This window comes from Heteronotia binoei, chromosome 6 (assembly GCF_032191835.1).
Source record: "Heteronotia binoei isolate CCM8104 ecotype False Entrance Well chromosome 6, APGP_CSIRO_Hbin_v1, whole genome shotgun sequence".
Lineage (NCBI taxonomy): Eukaryota > Metazoa > Chordata > Lepidosauria > Squamata > Gekkonidae > Heteronotia > Heteronotia binoei.
Genome location: NC_083228.1, coordinates 128,021,985 through 128,035,850, shown reverse-complemented (window position 1 = coordinate 128,035,850; position 13,866 = coordinate 128,021,985). Strand labels below are relative to the sequence as shown.

The following is a 13,866-nucleotide window of genomic DNA, read 5'->3' as shown; positions in this document are numbered from 1 at the left end:
TTTCCATCTTGCAACGCCTTCGTTTCGCTTTGGCTTTTTGCATTCTGCAAAGCGGGGGGAGCCCTTCTAGGATTTGACCCCCAAAGCATTTCCCTTGCACCCCGACCCCGGTCCTTGTGGCATGCAAGCTAGGTTTGTTTTTCTGCAGGAAACCAGAAGCAGGCCTGGCTGGCTGGCTTGCTTCTCTTCCCTTCCTTTCCCTCCCCCTCTCCGGCTTGTGTGTGTGCGCGTCTCTCTTTCCCCCCCCCTCTCCGCTCATTTCTGTCTGGCTGGCCACCTTTCCCTTCCCCAGCGCGGAGTGTCTGAGAGCCGTTGGCTGCTCTGAACCGTTTTGGCTCTTTCCCTTAGTAACAGCTTTAACATTCTGCCTCAATTCCTCTTCAATCTAAATCACACACTCACATACGCGCTCACACACATACACACACGCGGAGAGATTACTTTCCCCCCCCTCCATCTCCTCCTTCCTTGGGACTGAAATCTGTGATCTCTTCCCCCCACCCCCTCCCATCAACCTTTCCACCCCCCTTTTTTAAACCCCCACCTCCCCCAACACACACCTCACCCGGGCTTGGGATATAATTGAATATCTTTGCATTCTTGGGTGGCTATTCGCGATCGGTGAATTTTTGGTGTTTTTTGTTGTTTTTCCTTCCAAATCGTCGCCTGGTTTGCTGCATTCGCGATTGCAAATAAATATATACACATCATAAGAGGAAGGAAGGAAGGAAGGAAGAAGGTGCATTTCTATCCCCCCCCTTTCCCCTCCTCTCTTTTGCTTCCATTGCAAAAAAAAAGAGAGAGGGGGGTGGAGAACAGACTCCTTAAGCCATTGCAAGGTAAGAAATGAAAGATCTTTTTTTGGTGTGTGGATTTTAAATAGATCTGTGTTTGCAGCTGGAATGTCTTTTTAGGCGTGCATGATGCTGGGGGGAGGGGGAGAGAGAAGGCTTTGAAGGCTGCGGGGGGGGAGAGAAGAGCTTAGGGGTGGGGGAGGGGCGCCTTGTGTTTGGAGATAGTTGGAGGAGGGAGCATGGGGGGGGAGGGGTGGAAGTGGAACATGCATTTTTCAACTTGGCCCTATTTTCCCACCCCCTCCTTGGAGCTGGTGTCTTTTAACTTCCAATTCTCCCCCCCCCTCTCATTTCTGGTCTTGTGTGTGGGGGGGCAGTTTTGATTCCCACCCCGCCCCCGGACCTCTTTTTTTCCTCCTCCAAGGGGGGGGGGGTCGGTGGGGGAAGAGAAGTGTGGATTCACCGCCTTTGGAAGGTAAAAAATAAATAAAAGGAATTCGCGCAAATCAATCCAAGCAAGCAGCCATTACGAAGCGAGCTGGGCTCGACGCCTATTTTTAGATCGTTTTGTGCAAAGAAGAGGAGTTGGGAGTTGGTTTATATTTGTATTTTTGGTGCATTCCCCCCCCCCTCCCCTGACTTCATAAGATTGGCATTAAAGAGCGGACCCCCCCTCCCGGAAGTGTGGATTTTAGGTCAGTAGGGTTTGCTTTCCGTGGGGAAGTTTTGTTTTATGGGCTTGTGTCCTAATGTGTGTTTGCAAGGAGCGGTGGGGGAAGGCGAGCGAGCGAGCGGTGTGCTTGGAGCTGAACTCGTGCTGGCGTGGGGGATGGGACGGCGGTGACTGTGACTGCACTTTCCTCCGGTGGGGTGATTTCCCAGGTTTTGTTGTATTTTTGCAAAACATTTTTTTTTGCTCTTTTTAAAAAATAAGAACGCTGTAATGGGTTTGGCTAGTTTTGGTCGTCGGCTTTCACCGCCAAGGAAGGTGGGGATGCGTGTGTGGGGGGAAGGGGAGGAAAGCGAGTTCCCCCTGGGCTGGCTGTTCGTTGGCGAAAGTTGTTCTGGATCAGCTCCTGGTGAAGTTTGGGGAATGATTTAGGCCCAAGGGCCGAGGGCTTGTGTTTGCCTTTTAAGTGCGGCCTCCCGTTTAAAGGCAGGGGCTGCATCCCACACTTCACTAAATAAGGTGTTTTGCAACTGGATTTTTGCTGTGTAGGTATAGCAAAAAATCCAGTTGCAAAGCACATTGTTTAATGTATTGTGAGCCGGTTTCTAACCCGTTTCTGAAAGCTTTTTTTTTTGCTTGGGAAAGGGAGGAACACCAACCCAGAGAATATAAATGGAGGACGCGGTGTACAAATAGTGTGTGGCTCATCAGATTGACGGGTGAAGGATATAGTTTTAATGCTTGCAAGGATAATATATATATATATATTTTAAAAAAACCCATTCTGTCATCATGTGGAGAGAGAGGATAAATTAAAGATGGCTCAGATATGAAGGGGATTGTCAGACGACTATTGAAGGGGAATGGAGTGTGTGGGGCGGGAACCACCAACACTGTGGATCTTTTGGACCCTGAAAGCCATTCAGAAATGTCATAAAAGTTTGATGGGTAGACGAGGGTCGAAAATAACTTTATTTTCTTCAACATTGCCTGCCCTGTGGAGTTTCCTTCATAGGCCTCACACTTCCTTGTTGTGTAAATGGAGGCCAAACTGATTCCCATCAGCCCCCCCCCCCCCCACGAGTCTCATTTTCTGTCACTTCAAACAGGAAATAATTTTTTTTTTTTAAAGAGAGACTTGTAATCCAAATAGTTCAGTTTTGGTCATCTCTGTGTAAGTTTAGCTGCTTTCTTGTATGTTTTGTCTTTTTGCCTTGGGTCTGTTACAAGAAATGCTTGGGAATCCCACCAAGCACGTGGTGAGCGATAAAACTCTTCCCTTGGAGTTGTGTGGTACATGTCCCTCTCGTAAAATCTGAAAGCACAACGTTTTGGCTCCGTCAACTCCAGAGAAGAGGTTTTTATTTCTAATTTTGTTGTGGTTTGTGAGTGAGGCCTAATGCTTGAGGCCTACTGGCTGTGTGGCTGACGTTGTTCCTAAACCTCTAGCTGTGTTGGCTGCCAAAGGGATCAATTGGACTTTTTGTGTGTATCACAGATATGACCATGAAAACATATGGGAAAAAATCATTTTGATCCACAATTGTAGAAATGCTTGAGGGTATTCCTGACTTGGCCTGTATATATCCATGGGAGTTCTTACTGAGTTCTTATGTTGGAGATAATCATGGTTGAATGGGTTGCAGCAGTGGGGTGGGTTTGCCTCTTGGAAGCTTGTAAGTTTTTGTGAGGTTGGAATTAGCCTGGTTCCAGGCAGTGCCTATGTTATTCCTGTGTTCTCAACACTGCCTGTCTTCCTGTGAATGCTGTGTAACTATTACATAATAGGAATGAGATTCAGACGGGTAGCCTTCTTAGTCTGAAGCTGCAGAAGTTTGAGTCCAGTGGCACCTTTAAGACCTGCAAAGTTTTATTCTGGGTATAAGCTCTTGTGTGTGCGTACTACAGGAGTCATTGTAGAAATGCTCATCATAATAGGAGTGGTTATGGTAGCCAGTGTCACCTGGACATATTGATGACTACATTTGGATTACAGTTAACCATCTTTATGAATGACTTGTATTAGTATTTGAGTGTAAAACTTTGGTGTATGTGTTCATTTCCTTACAATGAAAACAGCATAATGTTGAATCAGGAGAGCCATTTTATCTCTCTCCCCGCAACTGCGGGGTGATGAGTTTGGAAATAGCTTAGTCATGCTCAGACCCCTAGTTGTCCACTGGATTTGTATTTATACGACTGGGGCCTAGGAAAGAGGAACATTTGAAGGACATCTGAAGAATTGTGCGTGCCCACAAAAGCTTATACCTAGAATTCAAAGTTGTTGGTCTTAAAGGTGACACTGGATTCAGACTTTGTTCTGTTTCTCTTTCTCATAATACTAGAAATCAGGGTCACCCATCAGAGCCAATTTGGCAGTAGTTTTAGGATTGTCAAAAGGAAGTGACCCTAAACAGAAGTATGATTAACTTAATCCAGTCCACTACTACAAAGTATGGTAGTGTGGTGTAGTAGCGGTTAGAGTGATGGCTAGGATCTGGGAGACAAAAGGTTTGAATCTCTATTTTTCTATGGAAGCTGGAGGGGTGACCTTGGGCCAGTCACACCCATTCAGCCTAAGCCTACCTCAAGAGGGTTGTTACAAGGATAAAATGGAGAGAAAAATGATGTAAGCGGCTTTGGGTCCTCATTGGGGAGAAAGCTGGGGTACAAATGAAGGGAATGTAGAATGTAGATTAAGCCCATTTACATATATTCTCAATGACGGGGATGTGAAGAGCTTCAAAAAAGAATGAGGCAAATTCACAGAGAATGATCAGGCAGTGGGTATTTAGCCGCTAGTATGGTTGTCAGCCAGCTGCTGGAAACCTGCATGAGGCTCAGGAGATGGATTGTAAAACCATAGAGTTTCAGTGGAATCATAAAGCATCACCTTGGTGCCTCACATTCGTGCTGGAGGTCACGTTGCGTGATATGAGACTCCTTAGAGTAGAGAAAAGATATATGGTGTCCCCATTTCTGGAGTACGCTTCTGAATAAGAAGTGCTGGCGATGCCCTCCTAGTGAATTTTTAGAGACATATGGCTTCCTATCATTGGTCTGATATACTTTGTTAGTCTTAAAGGTGCTCCGGGTCTTAAAATTCTTTTGGTACTTCAGGTCAACATGACTACTCACCTGATTGCATATGCTACTGTAACTCTTCTTTGACTTTTTCCCATTTATTTTTGTCCTTTTCAGTACACTGCCCTCAATTTTAAGGACTGCTTTTTGTTGTCGGCCTCATAATACCTGAGCTCTCTTGTGTTATTCCTAACTGTATTAGCTCTAGGAGCGTGAGGTTGCAGTCATAAAAAACATTGAAGGGTACACTTGGTATAGAGCCAGTTTGGTATAGTGGTTAAGTGTGCGGACTCTTATCTGGGAGAACCGGGTTTGATTCCCCACTCCTCCACTTGTACCTGCTGGCATGGCCTTGGGTCAGCCATAGCTCTGGCAGAGGTTGTCCTTGAAAGGGCAGCTGCTGTGAGAGCCCTCTCCAGCCCCACCCACCTCACAGGGTGTCTGTTGTGGGGGAGGAAGGTAAAGGAGATTGTGAGCCGCTCTGAGACTCTTCGGAGTGAAGGGCGGGATATAAATCCAGTATCTTCTTCATGGCAGGCCTTCCAAACAATCATGATTTGGAAAGTATTCAGTTGTTGGAGGTGAGGTAGGACCTGTTTTGGTGGTCTTAAAAAAAAAAAGTTAATAATTTTGTTGTATTTTATTGTATTGTTGTAAGTTGCCCTGAGCCTTGTGATGCAGAGGGCAGGTGAGATAGAAAATAAATCTTGGAAGGAAGTGCGCCAGCCAGCTTTGTGGTCCTGTCCATCCACATGGCCAATGAGATTTTGGGCATCCCTTCCCTGCAGATGTTGTAAGCCGCCCTGAGTCCGCTTGCGGAGAGGGCGGGATATAAATTGAAAGTAATAAATAAATAATAAATAGATCCTCTTCTTTTGCTACATCCTTCACCTGCTCATTTTTGGCTATATTCACTACTGAAACAGTCCCTGCTGTGGACCCCTTGCATTTTGCAAGTGTTCTCTCTTCCACACCTTTGTCAGTGTCCTCTCCTTCAGCTTTGCCATATACCTCCTTCATGGTGGTGCCCAACCAGAACGCCACCACCACCTGCACAGAGTCTTCCGCTGTCGACTCCGTCCCGTTGGCCTTTTATATCGAGAAGAACCGCTTGATGGGGTATGATGGATTGGTGGGCAGCACTTTGGGTGTGGTCATCATGGTGGTCTCAGTGCAGGACACCTAGAAGGGAAGCCGCACAGTACCTGAGCTGAGTTTGTGGCAGACTCTCCTGTACTCTGCTGTGCACTTTGGCTCTCCAAGGTGTTCTGTCTGTTCCCCTTTCCCTGTTTAATGGTCTTGTGTGATTCCACCCCCACCCCCACCCCCCGTGTAGTGTCTTCAGGCTTGACATAAAATGAGCGTTTAAAGGTGAACACTGAACTTAATATGGGGAAAAATAGAATCACTGGCAGGCTTGGGTGTGTTTGTTGCTCATATGGGTTTCTTCAGCCTGACTAAAGAGCAATTGTTTTACAAACCAGCAGATTCTTGTGTGTGGTGGCAATGATGAATGCTTGGGTCATTGCTTTGAAGTTCCAAGGCATTGTAACGTAAGTGCAAAGTGTTATAAAATGTTGCTTCTAGCTTTGTAGTTATTCCGGTGTTGTATGAGATGATAGTGGAGAGCAATAGCAAATGCAGACAGCCTTGCCAAAGAGAATTGTTTAAAAGTTCAAACCTAAAGCTTGTGTGTTTTTGAAATGTGAAAGTACATAAGATGAAATATTTTATTTGTACCTTTGTGGAAGATGAACCCAGCATGATTCACATTCCAACTTCAACTGTACCAAAGACAAAAGAGTCCACCCCCCCTTGACTTAAAAAATTTCTTCCACCTTTGACTAATACAATGTCTCAGACAGCTTGTGGGGGCAGGGTGGCTAAAACTATCCTATTACTATATCCTGCGTTATCCTATTACAATAAAAACTAAGCAAAAATGAAATACAAAGCAAAACCATTAGTTAATACCTAACAGGTCTAGTTTACATTCACACATTGATTTAAAAATTGGCAAAAGGTTAATGTGCAAACATAAGAACAACTATGTTGGGTCAGACCAGTGGTCCATCTAGTAGTCCAACATCAGTTTCATACAGTGGACAGCCAAATACAACTGGGAAGTCTACAAGCAGGGCACACGAGACCAAAGCCCTCTTCCTGTTGTTACCTCTCAGTGGTGGAATTCAGAAGGCCCGTGATCATGGATGTTCTGGTTATTTAATTTAAAACATTTCTGTGCTGCCTTTCCAATCAAAACAGGTCACTAAGCCAGTGAACAATAAAACATTTCAATGTTAAAAAAACATTTCAAATAAAGTCTATATAAAATAATTCAGTATATACACACACAACACTAAAACCACGGTGGAGAGCCAACAACAGCGATTGGGGTATGCCAAACCAAGCCAAAAAAAAAAAAGTCTTCACCCGCTAGCAGATGACACCAGTAGAGAGAGACATGAATCTCTCTGTGGGGGGAGTTCCAAATTTTGAGGACCATAAAGCAGAAGGCCCCTTCTCAGGTTACCACCTGTCTGAGTCTGAAGCAGGACTTCCAAAGATGACTGGAGTGGACTGAAGTTCATATGGGAGAAGGCAGTTGTTAAGGAGTGCTGGCCGCAGGCCATATAGTGCATTAAAGGTCATCACTAGTATCTAGAATTAAGCCTGGAAGCAAATTGGGGGCCATTGCAGATGAGACAATCTATGGGACCACCTCTCCCCATATATGCCCTGAAGATTACTATGGTCCAGCTCACAACATCTGTTGACCGTCCTTGGCCTGAAGGACATCCAACTTGCCTCAACCAGGGCCAGGGCCTTTTTGGCCTTGCCCTGGTCGAATCAGCTTCCTACAGAGATCGGGGCCCTCATGGAATTACCACCTTTCTGTAGGGCCTGTAAAACAGCTTTTCTGCCAGGCCTTTGGTTGAGGCAGCAGGCGTTCTGTTCCATCAGCTGGCCTTTTGCTGTGTTACCACCTCTGCTGCAATACTATTTTTTAATTCTGACTACTGTTCTAGACCTTCAGTATGTTTAATATGTACCAAACTGAGCCGCCAGTTATAATTTATTTGTAATCTATCTAAATGTGTTGTTTATCCTGGGCTGGTTTTAAATGTACGTTTTAAATTGTTTTTATTATGTTGTTAGCTGCCCTGAGCCTGTCTCTGGGAAAGGGCGGAATAAAAATCGCCACAAACAAACAAACAAGACAGGAGCGATATGGTCCTTATGACTAGAGATGTAAAATTTCCAGAAATTTTGAAGTGCGAAATTAAAAAAAAAAAACCAACGGAAATTTTCAGAAAAATTGAAAAAAATGCTACATCAGCACTTTTTTTTTCCTTTTCCAGGTTGAAAGTCATTCTGTTACTTTAGGAATATAAAATATGACTATGGGCAATTTTACTTTTTACAGATAAATGAAAACTCTTACCTTTTAAAATTAAGTATATACTTTCAGGTCCTTTTTATTGCTCTGCATTTTCTTCCAAGGCTTTGCGGCCCAGTGAAGCCTGTGCCAGTATACCCACCCACATGCAGAAACAAAACTGAAACCTTTTTCTTGTGACAATAGCACTTCCTAAAGGAAGAAATGCACCTTGTTCTTGCATTGGAGAGTTCAGTTGGTAACCTAGGACTTGCTTATCCTCAGTGCACAGAAATTAGAATAATCTGATACCATGCATATTTTTTAGAAATGATTTGAAAAATAGTTGAACACCTTGTCTTAAAATATTTTATTCATCGGGTTAAAATAAAATGTTCCATAATCATTTTTTTTCTTTTTTCAATTTTTCCAATTTTTTTGGAAAAAAACAAAAAACTTGTCAGGGGAAAAAATGTGACAGCAAAAAAAAGAAAGAAAAAAACCTTTTTTTTCTGAATTTTTCTGGTTTTTCTCCGGGTCTTCACACCTCTACTTATGACCCCTCCAGTCAACACTTCGGCTGCAGCCAAACTGTAGCTTGCAGACAGTCTTTAAGGCCAGCCCTGTTCCGCATACCTGTTTAGCTACAATGCTAGACCGGATCTCACAAGTAAATAATGTAATGCTCCTGGATCCATCTCTTTCCTTGGTCATGAATTTACTGAGACTCTGATCCTAAGCATTCATGTTTGGAAGAAAATTCCATTTAAATCACTGGGGCTTACTTCTGAGTAAACATACAGCTTTACTGAGGTAATTTAATTTTTTAAAAAAATATGTATGCCTTGTTTACTTTCCTCTTCTGTAAGACACCTTATATCAAACATATAGAACATGTAACAATCATATAATAGGCATATAAAACATTTTTAGAAGCAATTTCAAGTACAACATCATGCTCAACATAGGTAATTGTTAGTTATTCTAAATATATCCCGTTTCTGCTTCTGAAATGTACATGAACATGAGAGAGAAGGAACTGTTCTTATGACCAGACTTGCAAATTTTTCTCAAGTGCTTCCTATTCTAAGTATATAAAACAGTAGCTATTTTTAGAGCAGTTGCCTTAAGTCAAATTCTGGGAATAGATGCTGCTGCTCCAGGGAACTGTTATGATGTATTTGATTCCCATGGATGGCCCCACAGCACAGCCCCCTATAAAATCCACACAGTGGGTTTACTTAGGGAATCCCCACATTTGCAGAATGTCTGAGAATGGGGTGGGAGTGTGGAGTGGGAATGATAAAATAGTATTAAAGTACTGAGATCTTATGTATCCTACAGTATTCTGACAGCCATTTTGGATTATCTAGGCCAGGGGTGGCCAAACTTGCTTTATTGTAAGAGCCACAAAGAATAAACATCAGATGTTTGAGGGCTGCAAGACATGAAGAAATATCACACACACATCTTTATTAAAATTCTTCATACTTTCTTTGCCCAGAAAGATAAAATACATATGTATGCACTTTACAACAGACCATGCTAGAAGGAGACTTTTTTAGAAAAACAAAAGCTGGGAATAGCAATCCCCATAAAACCAGCATAGGGAAAGGTTAGGGAATTGTTTTTGGCACCAGTGGAAGAAGAAAACACACATGTACCATATCACTGACCACCATTTGTATCATTATGCATCTCTCTTTGCCTTAACACTAATGTTAGTAAATACAGCTCCTACAAGAGCTATGAAATTTTGGAGGAATCCTGCACTGGCCTCTTAAATTCCATCCCTCCTTCCAGTGGCTCCCTTGGCTCTTGTGCTCTCTTTCCCCGCTCTAGGTCTCGAGGTGATCTTTGTGGTGGAGAAAAGCTTGCAAGCCTGCCTATTTCCCCTTCCTTCTCTGCTTCACTCAGCAGAAATAGTCGCCTACATTTGGGTCAGTGGTTACAGGCTGACTGAGGTCCCGATGCTAAGCACACTTACTTGAGAGTAAGCCTGCATTAAGTTTCTCCTTGACCTCTGGGAGCTACTCAGTATGTGTGAAAGAACTGCAAGTGGTTCCTGAGCTACAGTTTAGCCACCCCTGATCTAGGCAATTATGGACAACCGTGCTGGTATTGCATATAGTTGTCTGAGTAACCTAAAATGGCTGCTGAGATCTTGTAGTCTGCTTCAGAAGATTATGGGTGTGTCAAGGACAAAGGAGTGCAGCAACAGGACAATTAAAGTGGACAAAGTGGGAAAACTTGAGCAAAAGGGAAGAGATGGGAAGGAAAATCCCCTCTTTCACAAGTTCTCATGAGTCCCCTACTTGTTATACTCTGTTTCTTGATGAGCTGTTGAATTCTATCCATAATGTGACTTTCAGAGGTTATCTGGGCTTGAAAGGCACGAGTGCAGTTACACGTTATGCCAAAAATGGTTTGTAAGCTTCAGTTAATGGAGAATTCAGCTGGCAGTGGTTGTGGGTATAGAGACCTTTACTTTCATGGTTTCCAAGGAACTGATGTCCTCATTAAATGTTCTGTAAGACTTTACATACTTGGGTCTTGGGCTACCAAGTTCCCCGGTAGGGATGGGGGGATTCCCTGCCTTGATCTCCCATTGCCTGCTGGGAGCCTGATATGGACATGGTATACCTCCCTCCATCCAAGGTGAATAAATGGAGGCTTTCCTCTAGGTATCTTTCTTTTCTGAGCTTAGGTGGTATGTTACAGAACAGTGTTTTCTCAGTAGTCGCCATAGCTGGAGGATGGCTCCCCAAGAATGTCCACCACAAAGGTTTTCGTGCAAATACGAGGTTTTAACTTTTTGTTTCCTAATGCTTTTAGTAGTTGATGCAATTGCATTTTTTTCACTAGTTTAATTGTTCTCGTTATGTCACCTGGTTGCTTGCAGAAACGTGATTCATAAATGTGTGAAATAATACTTTTAGTAGCCTGGATGTGAAATCAGGATGTGGCAGTAAGTAACTTCACGTAATCAAATGGGACAATGAGACATGGGCTTTTATTGTCTGATGTGGAAGAGTGGCTGTTATGAAATAAAAAGGCTTGGACTGGTTGTGGTACAAATGGTATATCTCTAAATTAAAAGATTTTTTAAAAAAAGACGTATTAAGGAAACCTTAACACATGGCTATTTCCCTTCAAAGTTTTTGCTTACTTGTAGGAATAAACGTGTCTGTTCCTTTTGTGCAAAATTCTGTGTCCATAGGTAAAAGTTGCACAGGTGATAGCTTTTCAGAGACTATTGCCCACTTTATATAGGGTCATTTTCACTTTCTGGCCTTTTTGTTGTTGTTGGTCAAGCAGGTATTATTTTGCAAAAGATGCAGAATTGTGATGTAATACAGGGATGTGTTTGGCGTACTATGAAGTAATTTATAGTGATGCAGGGTGGGAAATGCTACATTTACCAATGCTACAAATTCTGCCCCATGTATGCAAATATATTTGGTTTATACTTGTCAGTAGTGATTGGCATAAACCAGCTGATGAACTAAAGTTCATCCCAAGTTTTGGCTGGTTCATATTTTGTGAAGCAGTGAACTTTTGTGGTTCATGAAGCAATGAACGCCACAAACTTTCATTAATTTTGATGCAGTTTGTGGTGGATCATGAACCCCTGCTTTCTGATCTTCAGGAAAAATAGCTTCTCAGCTGTTTGGCTTTAACAGCACCTTCAAGCTGTGCGGTTAAATGGCTGGGAGCCATTTATAAACCCCTGCTTTCTGCTTGCCGCGAAAAGGTGCGGTGAGCAGAAAGCAAGGGGTGAAAATGCTTGGAGCCATTTAAACCCCTGCTTTCTGCTCCCTATGAAAAGCTGTGGGAAGCAGAAAGTAAGGGCCATTGAAGCCAAACAGCTGAGGGGTGGTCCTGCTGCTCAGCTGGGAGCCACTTAGACCCCTACTTTCTGCTCTCTGCGACTTTCTGCGGAGCAGAAAGCAGGGGTTTAAACTGTAAATGACTCAAAGATTTCAGGTTTTCACGGCTGGTAACATCATTAGGGTTTGTAGAATCTTTTGGGCTCAAGTGCCGTGTTCTACTGGAGAAAGTTTTCCTTCCAGACGTTTCGTTCTCAGCTGCGGAGAACATCCTCAGTGGCGTTGCAGCCGGAGCAGGCGCTCTGACCTTCTTGGCTGCTGTGCATTGAGTGGGGCCAGGGCTGCTGGAGAGCTGCTATTTCTAGGCTGGAGGGGGTGAGATGAAAGGGCATTTGGTTTGTGGATGTGCCCATTGTTTGGTGGGGCTTCCTGGAAGGGTAGTGATAAGGAAACTGGCTGTTGAATGTGACCATTGTTCTGTGTTAATTGCTGGGAGGGTTGGAAGGGGTGTGAAGATAAGGAAGATGGTTGTTGACTGTGCTGATTGTTCTGTGGAATGTGCTGGTTGTTCTGAGACTTTCTGCAATTTATAGTCTGTAGGGTGTTTTGTAAATGACTCCCATACAAATGTGAACAAGCCATGTGGTGCACAAGCCATGTGGTTCATGCCCATCTCTACTTGTCACTCAGCTGCTGTGCTGCAAATCAGTCTTGTTACATGGGCTATATGTGGGATGTGAAACAAAGCTCTGTCTGTATGTGGCCCAGACATGTTCATGATATATTTGCCTTCACTTTCTGTCTTTGTATAAATGTTTAAATAATTTATTCAGATTTGCATCAGAAATTCAGATTGTCCAAGAAGACCTTCGTTAGTGGTGTTTGACAATTTAGGCGTGTGGTAGAATGGCTGATCTTGTCTCATTTTATTTACCTCAGATGTCCCACAGAACTTGGGTTTGATTCAAGTGTCTTCGTCCAGCTCTCCAAGTAACTTAATATTATTTAAACTTTATCGAGATAGTGACCTCAGCTGAGAACTTCTAGAATGTTAGAATGCCTTATGGCAGAAAATCTCTGTTTAAACTATTTTGTTCTCTTGTATTTGGCAAAGTTTGGCATTTTAATTTCCTGGTTTGTTTTCTGAAGGGATTATGTCCCTTGTCTTTGTCAAGAAAGGAAAAAATGTAACGAATGTGCTGTTGTGGTGGTGGGAAGTACTGCCTAGTCAGAGGTGACCTTTGGCAACCCTGTAGGGTTTTCAAGGCAAGAGTAGTTCAGAGGTAGTTTCCTATTGCTTGCCTCTGTGTCACGACCCTGGTATTCCTTGGAGGTCTCCCATCCAAATACCAGCTATGGCTGACTTTGCTTAGCTTCTGAGATCTGACAAGATCGGACTAGCCTGATCGACTAGGGATACGAATGTGCTAGGGAGGGCATAATAAAAGAAGAGTGTTGCTGGAACATAGCGGCCAACAAATGACATATTTATTTACTTAATAAAATAAATAAATACTTGAAAAATTTCTATATATCTTTTCCCTGCCTGAAGGTGCTTTCGAAATAAAACACAATAAAAACATCAAGCGTATTAACAGTTATAAACGCCCACTGTTTAAAACACATAAGAATGTAGAACATGAATATGCTTAAAATAAGTCTTAAACCTTCTCAGGTTAAAAACAGACTGTGACCGAATATTAAAAAAGATCAGTCTCTTAGTTAAAAAGCCTGGGTAAACAGACCTGGTGCATATAAAAAAGTACTGTAGATGCCAGTTGGATCATAAGGGAAGCATATTCTGTAGGCAAGGCGCCACCACCGAAAAAGCCCCGTGTCTGCTTTCCACCTTCCTCACCTCTAAAAGTGAGGGCTTACAGAGCAGGGCTAGTGAGGAATATCATAACTGGCAGACTAGACAGTATGGGAGGAGGTGGTCCTTCAAATATCCTGGCACCAAGCCATTTAGGGCTTTAAAATTTAAAACCAATACTTTATTGTGCTCAGCAACAAGTGAGCAGCCTATGCAGATCTTTCTGCACTGGGGTGATATGACCATTGTATATTATCTAACAGTAGCCTGGCCATTGCATTTTGAATGGGCTGAAG

General features: G+C 43.1%; 1 protein-coding gene across 4 annotated transcripts in view; it reads left to right on the top strand.

Moving 5' to 3' along the window:
- The first annotated feature begins 296 nt into the window (after positions 1–296).
- TBL1XR1 (TBL1X/Y related 1) overlaps positions 297–13,866 on the top strand; it is a 255,550-nt gene continuing 241,980 nt past the window's right edge. Inside the window, exon 1 of one of the 4 annotated variants that reach the window (XM_060242534.1) lies at positions 297–839. The gene's annotated coding sequence lies outside the window, so the exon portion shown is untranslated. Of the gene's footprint in view, positions 840–1,091; positions 1,270–1,445; positions 1,660–13,866 lie in introns of those variants that run through there. The other 3 variants (XM_060242537.1, XM_060242538.1, XM_060242533.1) reach the window with 3 other exon arrangements.